At 36.2% G+C, this 14729-nt stretch overlaps 1 pseudogene; it reads right to left on the reverse strand.

The window, feature by feature from the left end:
- Positions 1–6675: 6675 nt before the first annotated feature.
- On the reverse strand, positions 6676–8504 carry LOC132066067 (omega-3 fatty acid desaturase, endoplasmic reticulum-like; annotated as a pseudogene).
- Between the last annotated feature and the right edge of the window lie 6225 nt (positions 8505–14729).

Below are 14729 nucleotides of genomic sequence, written 5' to 3' on the forward strand. Positions count from 1 at the left end.
AGTGTTGATTTAAGATTAAGTTCCTAAAGTCTTATAACCAATGTTTGGTATTTGTGACCAATTGTAGATTTTGGAGGAAACAAATAAAGTGTGTGTGTGTGGGATTTGTGTTTGGAGAAGCGTAAGAGACAAATAACACATGTAACACACACACACACTTTCTTTTTTTGGCATGTCTTAGTTGTAATAGGTTTGAATATGAGCCTCGGGGACGATTCTAATCTTAGAAATCCGAGCCTATGTTTGACCCTTTTTCATTCAAGATAATTGAATTAGGTATATTACGTTTAGTTAAGAAAAGTGAGTTTGAACATATGTAACTTCCACCAATGGAATTGGATTACCCTGAAACTTTCGTAGATGACATTATAAGGCCAAATGTTCATAATTTACGTAAGCCACCTCGACTTAACCCGAGGTGGGCCCATAATTCCCGATACCTATTTGTATTGTTCTATTTGTTCTATTACCGTACGATAATTAAGGACATCTTTGGCTATTGTTCGAATTTGATATAAGTATCCGGTAACTCGTATATAAGTATTCGGGGTTTGACTATTCCGATATAAACGCTTCGGTACGAATGATCCGATTTGAATATTTTGATATAAGCATTCCGATGTAAATATTCCGATATAAGTATTCGATATAAGCATCCTATTCGATATATATATGTTACGACATAAGTATTACGATCTAAGTATTTACGGTATAAGCATTCCGACACGATAACTCCGGTATGAGTATTCGGTACGAGCGTCGATATAAGTATTCGACATAAGTATTAGGTATAAGTATTCGGCTACGAGTATCCGGATATGAGTCTCGACCCGAGTATTCGATATGAGTATTCCTCGTAAGCCTTAATGTTCTTCATGTACGATCTCGGATCGCTTAAGGAGTCCGAAGAGGTTTACGTATTTTAAAATGCTCATAACTTTCCGATACTAACTCGAAAAGAACCCGAAACTTGTTCAATCCTCGATGTCGGTCGCATACCTATCCATTGAGTCCGGATTTATGTGCATATGGTTTCTCACTACCGCTCGTGCAAGGCTCAATATATCGCTTCCGCGTCCGGCCGGGGATGCGTTATCGCGCGTGCGCGTCTCGTGTCCGCCCCCACCGCGTCCCGGGCCAGGTTCTGTTATCGTGCGAGTTCCCCTGCATTGTTCACCGCGTCCCTCATAGGCGGCCGGGTTCTGTTTATGTTTATGATATGATGATATGGGGACGGTGGCCAGGATGGCATATGATCTCGTTCGTTCACCGCATCCCGTACTGTAGGGTCGGTTGTTACCGCGTCCCACCGGGAGGGCCGGGATTTGATATCGTATATGTATATGATAATATATGGTCCGTTATGTATAATTTGCGATCCGAAGGTATGTATTTTGATATTCCGGATAAGCTATGCATTTTACGTACCTCGATTCGATCATGATTCCGTATGTTTTACCTCTCGCATTTCGACTTTGATGAGGCTCGTCACTATGCCTCCGTATTTTCGGATTACGACCACGAATACTGTCCTAAGATCTCTACGCACGTCCGACTCGATTATGAATACGTCCGGCACACACGTACATCCGACCGACACGGATCCGTTCGATATAGAAAGTATCGCACGTCCGCGCCCTCGATTACGAATTCCGTCCGATACGAGACATTATTCCGAACCCGCGTACGATCCGCGCCTTCGGATATGTGCCCCCGCCGAAGCATACGATATGTTATGTGCTCCGTCTCGACGTGCGAGACCCCCGATGCATTTCGTATATTCGCACTCTTCGGACATGCGATCCGTGATTGTAAAATAAGCATTTAAACATTTCCTTTGGACGACTCGTTTACTTTCTGTACTCCTTCTGATATATGAGACAGGTACGTACGATTTGTGTCTGAAAAAGAAGCGTCTGGTATTTTGAGTAATGTACTTATCTTTTAGTCTTGTCTCGTCGCTTATGGTTCTCGTTTTCGTATGTGCATGCCTTACATGCTCGTACATTTTCCGTACCGACCCTACTGTCTTCGGGGGGCCGCGTTTCATGTCGCGCGGCAGTACTCCCGCATGAGCTGAAGTTATTATAGAAGATGTCCCGGCGAAGATGGCAAGCTCCATTCTCCCGGAGGCCGCCCAATCGAGAGTTTGTTTGTTATGATTTACGGATTTATATTAGAGACTTTGCGAACGCGCGTCGTGGGTATTGATTGTCGGTCCGTACGCCCTCCATCACCGATATGTCGGTCGTGTTATATAATGAAACTTTGCATAATTATAGATTTGTTCGATTTAAAGGCTACGAGAAAGGAGATTGGTCGAAAATTTTGCTATGTATTTTATCTTATTTGATTTAAAAAGTTTGGCGTGACTTTGTATGCGGTAAGAGTCTGAGGGTTCGCTCGGCCCTAAGTAAGGGTCGGGTGCCCATCACATCCTAATAAGGTTAGGGTGTGACAAATTCGACCCGACCCGCCCTTATCTTTTAACAGATGAACCTTTAGGGTTCATTTCCTTTCACGCATTCACCCGCCGCACCACCCCCCGCTCCCCTTCTATCTCCACTCCTCTCTCTCCTCTTTTCCTCCTCTCTCTTCGTTGACGCAAATAGAAAATCCGCAGGCCCCTTTCATTCCCAACAGGCCTTGCATGGCAAATTTTGGGAAACAAATTAATGAATCGACTTTCTTCGGTTCAGAGGTCAACGTTGAAAAGTTTGGATGCTTGTTCTTTTTCTTTTGCTCTCTGCGTTCAATCTGAAGCATTTTAATGGGTTTCGTCCTTTTGTGAAGGTAAATCTGTCCTTTATCAGTTTATTGATCAGTTGCGAGTACAATTTTTTTTATGAACATTGTCGTCTTCTTCGGGGTATTCTGGTCGTTGACAGAACCAAACGTTTGATTTTAAAGGGTCAATTTAAATCCCGCCCAATTTTTCGTTTTTGAACCCCCCCCCCCCAAAAAAAAAAAAAAAAGAACTAGCTACCTCCTATAAATAGTGGCTTATGAACTGATTCGAGGGACAAGGTTTTCCAGCTGCAAAAAACTCTCCTAAAATATATAGTGTCCTGCCGCAAAAATCCCCCCTAAAAATAATCAGTTTGTAGTAATCATATATTTTGGTGATTGATAAGAAATATACTAAATCATTTATGTCCGTTTTTCGCTCTGGGTATTGATTCGGATCTATACGAACTCGGAGTGTGGTGTTCGAGTAGATATCAAGACCTTCGCCTCACTTCGCTGCACCCGAAGAAGGTAAATCCCATTCCTTTCCTATTAGTTTTGTACGTTTATGTGTTTATATGGCTTAGTTTAAATATTGTCGGATGCTGCTGTTGTATTTAGTTCAGCGTGTGTGGCTTAGTTGAATATTGTTTATTTGCATGCTGATAATTCAATCTAGTAAATGGTACGGATTTATTTAGGTTTCATTCCTAGTTAATTTGGTTAAGCATGTATAATCACTTGTGGTTTATAGTTGTTTATGTTTGTTTAATTGAGTTAAACCTAATCCAGTATGAACCTGTCTAGGTCATTCAGGCTTATTAAGGGCCTGTTTTAGATGATTTCAGTCTAGTCAGTATCAGTGGTCTGTGTTGTTAATTCGCTATTGGGTTTGGTATCTGAAGATCTCGGAATATGTTTCTTTAAAGGGATATAAGTTTTTTAAACTCAGTTCTGTCCCTTTTGTTGGACTCTATATTTAAAAAGAAGGAAGTTTCAATTTGTTGAGGTTCTTTGTTTCCTTCTTTGTGATTTTTGGCATTCCCTTGCCTTGAATGAAACTTACTTGCCATGGTTTCCATGCATGATTTTACCTTCCTGTGTTTGTATGAAATCAGTTAAGTGCTCTCTTCCTTAGTATGTTATAAAAATCTAAAATGAGCGTTAGGGTTAACCTGTATGGCCATCATTTGAAAGATAGGAGACAAATTGGTGAAATGGAATGTCTGAATCAGTAGGGAATAATGTGTGACTAGTTAAAATACAAGTAGTTGAGTCATGATCTCAACCATAAGCTGTTTCTTTTTATTCTGGTAAGTTGAATGTGATCATTAAGTAAGTTAAGTAGGTTTTGTTGCATTCATCTTGAAGATGAGGAAGTGTTTGCCATTGTTTGAGTTGTGTGAAGTTCCTATTTTGAACATGTATGATAAGTGTGCATAACAAAACTGTCCCTTTGATGTGATTTCCTTACATGTATCTTTACTTCTTTTGTTGTTATCTTATTGGTTGAACTACACAGGCTGGGAATAAAATGCTGAAATCTTTTCTTTTACACTCTCAAATATGTTCATAAAGAATTTCCTGAATACCATGTTGATTAATGTTCATGCTAAGACTAAAACTATATGTTCCATATGTCTTTTTATTGATTGATTAAAGAATGAGGGAACTTGTCTGGCCTTTATCTGGTGTAATATTGGTTGGATTTGGTTCATTTGTCTCTGACCATTTATCTAGGGACATAAACAAAGAAGGTCTTGAATTGTTGAGGTTTGGTCTGTGTGTGTTGGAGTTCATAAATCTAAAATGAGTTTTAATATTCTAAAGGTTGTTGTAGTGTAATGTGGTGCCCAAACTATCGTGATTCTATATCTTTACCATTTAAAAAAAGAAGAAGCTAAGAATCATGTACAAGTTCCTTTCTATATTAAAGTTGTTTCCCTTGTGTTATGGTTAAACTTTTATGCTAAGAAGGATTCCAACTAAATAGTGAGTTAGACCATAATCCATGATCCATTTTATTCTTCGCTCCTTGCTTGGATACTGGAAAAAATGAGTACACTAGTTTAACTAAGGCAGTTTGGTTCCCCTGTTTAGTCATATATCTATTCTTGGCATTCTTCTTTCACCTCTTACTCATCCTAGCCAAGTTGTATTTGGGCTTGTCACACTTTTGTTTCATAACTGATTAGTCCATCAAGTATAGAAATACATTCGAACATGTTTGAGCCTTTCTTTATAGTTACCCTCTTAGTATTCTCATTTATTTAGTCGTTATAAGGCCTTTTCTTTCCCCCTGTCTCTGTTTCATTTTTTCAAATATACATGGTATATACACAACCTACTGATCTACTTTGAGTTTATATTTTGTATGTTTGACCTTATTCCTTGATTGTATACTAATCCTTTTCCTTTTCATTTTTTATGTATGACCACCGCGTGTGAGTCCGAGGGACTCGTCTCCTCCCGCATTCTTCGTTGGGCTAAAGCCCAACGAAACACTTTTATCGAGTCGCCCCCGTCACCGTGCAAAAATCTCGGGCCAAGGCCCATAAAAGAAGAACGATCCCGCGGCGAAGATATAAAATTATTATTGGGCCAAAGCCAACAACAATTTCCGATTGCAATGACTCTTTTAAAAATGGGCTGAGCCCATTTAAATTATCTACTCCTCTATTTATTTTTGCATTTAATTATGCAACTAACTTTTTGTTTGTTTTGTTTTCTCAGTTTAGATAAATCCTAATGAATTAGTAGGTTTAGTTTTAATAATGGGTAGTTAGTTTAAGGAAGACTAACAATCAATTCCATAAGTTTTACTCTCTTCTTTTCATGTGAAAACTATTTGTAATATCTAATATTTATTTTATTTGGAATAATTGATTTGCAAAATAGCATGACTATATATTTTAAGTAAAGAGAATCATATTTTATTCTTATTATCATATACATTTCAAAACGTCACTAATACGCAAATATAAACTTAAGTATATTTTATAAACATTGTTTTCAAGATTCATCCTATTATACATATTTTTAGCCGAGCATAGTTAAATAAATTAGTAAAAAAGAAAAAGAAAACTCATCATCTTTTGCATTCTATTTATAAAATAAGTCTAGATTTTCTACACCACTATACTCATATAATGTAATTTTATCCTAAAGTTAAATTGGCTAGATCTTCTCTTAAAAGCTTCTATTTATATGCGACTCATTTATTTTGCAAGTCTCATTTTCAAAATAAAATTATTATTTAAAGTTTAGCAATATTTATAGTTTACTTTAAATAACATTCGAAGTCCCTTTTCTGTGCAAGTCTTGTTTTAAAATGGCATTTTTATTTAAAGCATTAGCATATTTTTAAATCTTATTTTAAACAACGTTATTATATTTTTCTTTAAAACCTTAGTAATATTATAAGCCATTTTCTTAAAATTTAGGCATCTTGTTTAACCTTAATTAATTAACCTAAGTTTGGCCGGTAAGCCGTAGTTAACGGATCCTAGAGGATGCCTAACCCCTTCCCTTTAGGATTAGAACCCTTACCTAGAATTGAAAATTAAGCAGACCATTAACGGAGGTTTAGTTAGCTTTACCTTAGTTAATAATTAGGTGCCCTAATTCACCTTAAAATCAATTAGGTGGCGACTCCTAAAATAAAGCAAAATAGGAATCTCCAATATGTTGTACTTAATTTAACCCGTTAAAAATGGGGTATAACAGTTAAGTTAGCTATTTAAACCCTCTATGCTTAAATTTTCGATCAATACTTTTAACCTTTTTGTTGCACCATGTTTTAAAAAACCAACACAAATATGTTTTCCCTTGCTTCATAGATAGAGTTATAGATTCACATTTTCCTGGCTAGCACAGAGTAAGGGGGCTGAGGTGAGTTTGTAAAAGAATATCTGAGTCTCCCCTTAATTTAGCAGTTGACTAATTTGTATATATTGGTTGTATTGAGCGTTGGCGCTCATTGTCCAAGCAGTTGTAACAGAAATTTTTTAATCATTTTGCAGCTGTAGTAATTTACTGCCCCGGTTTGCCAAGCCAAATCTGAGAAAATTCTCAGGTACATGGGTACTTGTTGAGTTATTTGGGACATTAACATGTGCTGATTTGGATTATTTACATTCTCCTTACGTTTAATTCAAGTATTAGTTTGTGAATTTTCAAAAAAAAAAAAAACCACATATGTGGTTAGCCAGTAATATTTTATAGAACTACGTTGGGCTTGATTTTCTTGAAAGGTTTTAGCATGAGCAGGGGTTACGTAGGCTAACTTAATTTTTTCAGCCGTCAAATCTATTTTCCAATTGTTTGGCATTACAAAACTATAGCTAAGACCAAGTTTCTGAAACTAGTTAATTAAGTAGGTTGCGAGTTTCTTTTGATTTCTCTCTCTCTCTCCTCTCTCTCATGTGAGTTGCAGAGATTGATTCAGTCTTGCTTTGGAGGAGAAGATTGGAAGAGGTGTGGATCGTTCTGATAGAAAACAATCTCCCCAGAATCGCTAACATAATGATCCTGTTTCATGCTCCTTGTAATATCCTTCACCAAGTGAAAAGGAATTGCCCCTGATTGCTTTTTGGCTCTCCGTAATACTTCCCAAGTACTACTTTTGCTGCTTTTGTCGCTTCTCTCCAGTGATAATGTGTTATCTGAGGAAATAGATGGTGATTAACATTTGTTCCAATGTCCTGATGTATGTTATTGAACAATCTGTAGTCTCTATTAACTGTGGTTAGACCCCCTCGCCACGGTACCAGCGAAGTTTCTTCTCGTAGCCATGGTGATGCAGGTACAGGTAAGTAACAAAGTCCGACCACATTACAAAAATCAAATAAGGAGCGCCATAAATGTTTAAGATTTAGAGAGTACCAGAGAGGGTGTATACATAAACTAGGAGAGCTGCCATGATAGTCCAGCATACAGTTGATGTTACAATATATTTTCTCTCATGGGGTTGAAACAAATCACTGTATGGGTTGCAATGAGAACCAGATTTTCCTGGACTTCTCTTCATCAAGTACATTGGATATGCTAACAATGGAGATGGGATCTTATATCTTAAAATCTTTGTTGAATTACCCACTTTAATTTCTTGTATAGCTTTTCCGGCATCCGCTTCCAAGACTCAGCCGTCTCCACATTTCCTCGGTTCTGATGGTGAGTTTTGTGGCTGATCCTCCATCCATGGTAGGTTACCAGAATAGCAGAATGTAATATGTGACCAATTACATTATTTAGCAACTGGCTGTCTGAAAAGCTGCCATGCCCACAATCATGTCCAACGCGGAGCCAGGATTTTCGCCTAGGGGGTCAAATATTTGAAGAAGTAAATACACAAAGAAGCCAAGAGGGTTCAACATCTACTGTATATACATAATTTTTTTTTTAAACCTGGTATATACAGTAATTTTTCGTCAAGAGGGTTCGGATTAACCCCTTGGAGGCTACCAAGCTCCGCCCCGTGTCCAAGAACAAAGATTGCCCAAAATATGGTGCCTTGGATCGCCCAATAGATTGGGTAAAATAACCAACTATCCAAGCAATTAAACTGCAGTCCCAATGAATGTAGCTACCAATATTAGGTCCCTGAATACATAGCTCAACGACCTGAATGGATCCTTAGCCCAGCAATGCTTAGGAATTGTATTTCGTATCTCAGCCAGCCTAAATGGAGGAGGGGCACTGGGATCGAATTCAAACTCCATCTCATTAATCTCATTGCTGCTCTGATAATCAATCTCATTTATTCCGAGAGACCCCATTAAATTAATGCTCTCGTCCAGAGTCTTCAACTCTGAACCTGTATTGGGTTTGAGAGTAGGCTAATTTATGAACAAAATGATGGTGCCGCTATATCTATAAAAATAACAAATCATGGTTATGTTACTTTTTATTTTGTTGTTCTTAGTATGTAATTTTAATTTGTCCTCAAATGCGTGTGTCGGTCTAGCTACTAGCTAAATGGTCGTCATTTAACTTTCTGTTGTGTAATTTTCTTGCATGAAATTGAACAATCGTTTGTCCCCTTCAAACTTATCGGCATATTTTCAGTGCTGGTCATAGTAAAAGAAAAACAAATTGTCTGGAGACTATGTATTGTCACGAAAATAGAACCACCTCTTGATTGTCACCGCTGTATACATTTTACTAATAGGCTAAATTGAGTGCCACTTAGTTTCTCTAATCTGCAATAGACTAGCTAAATCCTCTTGGATATAAATTTCATAAAATCCGATAGACTGAAAAAGTCGATTCAAACAAATGCTGTTATAGAGGCACAACCATTTTAGATTGAGGGTAAATGTTGTGATGCTCTCTGGCCTCTTTTTCGGATTTGCATTGACCTGGTACTTACTGAAGTGCACGTATACTCGATTTTGGGATCACTATTTAAAATATATTTAGAGTGCGTAAAAGTTTGTAAGTATACTCATTTTGGAACAATTTTAGATATGCAGTGTTTGAAGCTTCATATTGATGAAGTTATAATTTAGTCATTTTTGCTTGAATTTCAGGCACATGTGACTGAAATTCAACCATTTTTACCTAATTTTTACTATATATGGTTGAATTCAATCTTTCTTTTGTTTGAACTAAAGGAAAAAATGCTTTAGCCATATGTAACTTCAAACATTTTAAGCTTGAGGAAGACACTAGATGTCTGAAGTTGTTTCAAATATAATTAAAGTAGGTACAAATTAAATAGCGATATTCAAATAAAATACCCAGTGAAACTTTTACGTGGGTCTTTCTTATAATATCATTTCACTTGTAATAAGTTTCTCCTATAATGGGCTCCCTTTTATGTGCATTAATTACCCTACCAGGAAATTAAAAAAATCAATAATATAAGAAATAACAAGGTAAAGAAAAACGAAGAAATTATTACTTGATTTACAAGAAATAATTTAACAACACCGCCTACAGTTAATTGCACAACTGCACTTTGATAGTTTAAGAAATTAAATATTTAGGAAACGCGTTAGTTCAAGAAACTAGGTTGCATTAAATTGGTTAATGTTTTTTTTTACTTTTGAAAGTTTCCATATTAGATTCGGTAACTAGCTTTGTTGGTTTAGGAAACTCTCACCTTATTCCTATAGGAAATCGGAAATCCTAATGTTACCTATATAAATATATTTCGTAATGCACGTAGTGAAATTTCTATATACTCAAATCTTTTACATGTACAGTGCTTAGGGCTTAGTAAACATAATGCTTTATTCTCAGTCAAAATTTGCCGTAGCAACTAAGATGGCTTGCTGCCGGAAAAGGAAAATCTCTCAAGTTTCTGATTCCGGTGATCTTGATGTTACGGTGTTGGAAAAAGAAAACAAACAAATCCGAGCTGCGATGCTCAAGAAACGATTTGCTAATGTAATCTTCAAGTCCGAACAACAATTACGTGAACTTGATGAACTACAAATCAAGAAGAAAAAAGAAAATCAATTGTGTGAAGAGAACGTGAACGTCGAGTTCATGAAGACACAACGGCAAAGAGAGAGAGAAGCTGCTCGTATTGCCATAGAAAGAATAAAAAGAACAGTGGATTTTGGCGATAGCCTGAAAGCAGAAAGAGAGTTGTTGATGATGATCCGCGCTGCTTGAATTTATTCTCAGAAAGTTAAGAGTTCAAAAATGCGAATTGTTATGAAGAGCCAAAGGTATTACACACTGAAGTATATATAGTTCATTTACGTTCAATTTTTTAGTATTCAAGCATTTCACTTAGTGTAAAGAAGAAAAAGGGAAGGCAAAGTATTGATCAGTGGCTAATTTTGTTATGTAAAGAACTACGTTGGGCTTTATTTTCTTGAAAGGTTTAATTTTAGTATTAGTAGAGGGTGCGTTGGAAAATTGTGAACAAGATGTGTAAGTGATCATGTCCCTATATATATAAGAAAAACAAATCATGTTTATGTTACGTTTTATTTTATTGATCTTAGTATGTAATTTTAATTTGTCCTCAAATGCGTGTGTCGATCTTGCTACTGTTTACCCCGAATTTCGGTAATAATTGAATTTGTAAGTGAGGTATATGATATGTGGGTGAATTTTAATCTATTTTTGGTTAGTACGAAATGTGTATGGATTTGTTTGTTGTAATAATGTATATATATATAGATGCTAATGCCGTGAATAAGTATACTGAGGTTGGTGATTTAAGTTAAATATATATACTAGGCAATGTATTATGTTGAATGGATGAATAAAGCTAAAGGACACTATAAATTCGGACCAGAATCAGTGAGAGAGAGAGCTTCAATATATATTTGGCTATTATAATGTTCTAGATCTGAAAAGCTAACCCTAAAAAGTGGGAAAATGTCCTCTATTTATAGGTATGCCTCATGGGCTTTGAATACAATACAAAAGCCCTTATGAATAAAAAAACCCTAAAAGGATAAGGTAGAGGCCATGCGTGTCCGATACCGTATGTTTGTCAGTACAAAATGGCAGAACGGTTTCTGACGCGTGGCAGCTCAGCAACCGGCTATCCGGACAAACGGCCATGATGATCTCTGGACCGGCTAACCGGACAAACGGACACGCTTTCCCTGTCTCAGGTCAATTGTATCCGACACGATACCCCGATATGAAGAAAAGACCGAACATGCTCGTGCTCATTTGGACTTACCCTTGACTCCGGACTTACCGGTCATATGTTGACCCCGTTTTAACCGTCTACAGCTACTAGCTAATTAATTAGTAATGTCTGTCATGTCATTCTCTGTTGTGTGTTTCTTGCATCAACTTGGAACAGTCGTTTGTCCACTTCAAATTTTATCAGCGTATTTCTAGTGCTGGTCATAGCAAAAAAGAAAAAAAATTGCCTGGAAACTATGTATTACTACTGTTGTCTTGTTAATCACGGAAATATAATTGAATTTGAGAAGATACATCATCTTTAAAAAAGGTAAAAAAATAAAAATTGGGTTGCGCTATATGAAAAAGTATATAATTATGATGTATTTGGCAAAATCAAATTCAAGTAGATATCTATTATTTGATTAGATCATTGATCTCTTTTATTTCTCTTGTTTCCTTCAATATTCAATGCTACACACATCTTTTTTCAGAAATGAATATTGAAGAAATGAATCTTTTTTCTTCAATACTCGTGGAAACAGCCTCTTACAGAAATGCAAGGTAAGGTTGCGTACAATGATATTTGCGTGGCCTTCGCCCCAGACCCCGCGCATGGAGGCAGCGGGACCGCCTTTTACACACATCTTTTTTCAGGAGGTCTTCAGTCATTACGTGACATAGGAGTAACAAGTAGTAATATAACTCTAGATTCCCCTTTCTATGGTGCAGAATAAAATCAGCTCTCCCTGAACGCATCCTTGAGTTAAGCTTAACATGGTATTATCCTTGAGACGCAAAATTCAATAACTAGATCAATAGAGAACAAAACTAACTAGAATATCCAAGATTATTATCCTTTGTAACAATATTTAGATAGTAAAATTTTGTACTGCACTTTCGTGTACTTTAAAATAATTAGGCGTTTAAACATGAATAGGGTGATATTTCAAAAAAACAAAAAAAAATTATTTGAAAAAAGATATTTGAAAGTTGAAGTTGTGTTTGGACATACATTTAACTTGAAAAAGTGTTGACGTTTTGTGAGAGAACTTTTTACCTTGAAAAAATGGTTCACTTGAAACAAAATATTTCAAGTTGGAGAGAAAAATTGATTAAATGTATAACCAAATAAGTAATTATTTGAATTTTGTTTTCCTGAGAAAAGCAGATTTTTTTATATCCGAACAGGCCCTATAAATGATTTAGTGCCACGGCTAATTTGCGCAAATAGTCACTTTTGTGGCCTTGTATCTAAAAAGTTGGCCATTTTCAAAATTAGACCAGTGATCTGAAATCCAAAGTAGCTTCCTTGTCTAAAGTAAACAAGAGGTAGTTTTCACAGTTTAAAATTGTGACCTCCTGGTCACTTGCCAACAACTTATGGTTGCCGCCAAGGCTTCGCCTTCAATACCTTTGACTATATACGAAGTAGGAAAGAAAATTTTCTACTCAATAATGCTATTCAAACTTATTTCTCTTTTTGAATATGGCATGTGTAATTCTCAGATAGCAAGAGGAGTTTCGGAGTTTTGCCCAACAAGGTTGATTGGACCAATGGTGCCATCATTATATTTGGATGGTAGAATTTCATGTGACAGAAAAAATTCAAATTGCCTCAAGGGTGTAGAAAACAGAAGGGTACCAATGATATCCGCTACAAGATGTTTGTTTTAGATTGTGTTCTTTAACTTGACCTGTTACATAGTACATACTATATAGTATATATGTTTTGGTAGAACAATAGAACTACTCAAAGTATATGATTAAAAAGCAATCAAGAGTTTCTTCTACTTCATCTAGCAGGCTAAATTTAGGCCTCAAACCAGTGACGGACCCAAGATTTAAGGGTCGTGGGTGCTTCCGGCCTGAAAACTAAAGCACCCAACTATGTTACTGATTTCCAGGGTGCTTTTTTAATATTTATAACCAAATTTCATATATTTCTTATATAACTATACCTAATCTACGTCGGGTTTAATGGGTCTGGAGCACCTCCAAAATGTACATAGGTCATATACTCAAACCAATTCTCCATATCTCATCTATAATTTTAGCATCCGTCAATTGATCGGACCATTAAGGCATCGGCACCATTGGCAAGCCAAGGATCAATCCTTTGAGAGTCGAATTTCATCCACAATGAGTCACGAAACAATCAACGGCTTGATTTGCTAGTGTTTCTAGCTGGTTGCACCGTGACACAATTAGTCCTTTTTGAGCAATTCCATTTGTGGATTCTATGAATTACGGAGCAATTGTGATACTCAGTCGATATTGAAAATTTGATGCTTTTTGTAGCAAATCACGTTGTCACTTTTTCTTTCCTGTAACACTCAATATTATTTTGACACCTTGTATGTGGGGGATTTTCCCCAACACCTCAATAAACTATCATAAAAAAGTAGTTTCAGTAGAGAATGAGAATGCTATACTTAACCGTTGTGGCTTAAAGAGATAAATTAAATAATATTTTTTGGATACTACAACACAAAAAAATGCACCAATAAGAAGTATTTACTCCATAGAATGAGCTTACATTATCTGTCATTAACTTGTTAAACGTGAAATTGCAAAACACATTATATTGTTGATGTTTCTAAAATACTATTCTTCATATTCGATGCAAGAAACAGAAAACGCTAACTTGATAATAGGTAGATCTAGCGCGATTTGCCATTCATCGGGTTTGGGAGAGGAGGTTCCTACGCAGTCTATCGTTTCTAACAAGTCACAAAAGAAAAACAGAAGGAAAGAAAAAGAATCACAGTCCAAACGCTTTCCATAATAGGCACACAAGAAATCTTGGGATTCTTTTGATAGTGAAAATGCCATAAAGCGCGATCCAAGATCCATGATACGAAAGCCAAAATCAGAATAACAAAGAAAAAGACATCCGGATGCATTTCGAACTCCAACTCTTAAGACTAAAGAATTATACAATAGAAAAGACCATCTAAAGAACCCTATCTCTATCATAATAGCTAAAATAGTGGAAAAAAAGGATCACCGAAAATGAAAATAAAAAAGGAACGGTTTCTGAGAACATAGCAGAGGAATTCCAATCAGGAGAAATCTTTAAGGTGAGTAATTTTGCTATGGTAGTAAACAGTGCAATACAAGCATTTGAATCTTTCGTCAACGAATTAAAGGTATGATTAAAGTTGTTTTAGTTTGTTGTTTTACGAAAGGGTCTGAGTATTTAATCATCATTTGATTACAATTAAGTTGTCTATGTACCCCTACTAATTAAACCTTTAAATGAGGATCAAGCCCTAAATAGTTCTTTTACACGACAAAAACATTCTTACACTTTTCAATCACATACAACACCAATCAACAATTGGAAAAAAAAAAAAATCCTTTCAACTTATAGTCAAACTCTAGTCCTTTTATGCTTT

Source organism: Lycium ferocissimum, chromosome 8 (genome assembly GCF_029784015.1).
Source record: "Lycium ferocissimum isolate CSIRO_LF1 chromosome 8, AGI_CSIRO_Lferr_CH_V1, whole genome shotgun sequence".
In the NCBI taxonomy this organism is placed as follows: Eukaryota; Viridiplantae; Streptophyta; class Magnoliopsida; order Solanales; family Solanaceae; genus Lycium; species Lycium ferocissimum.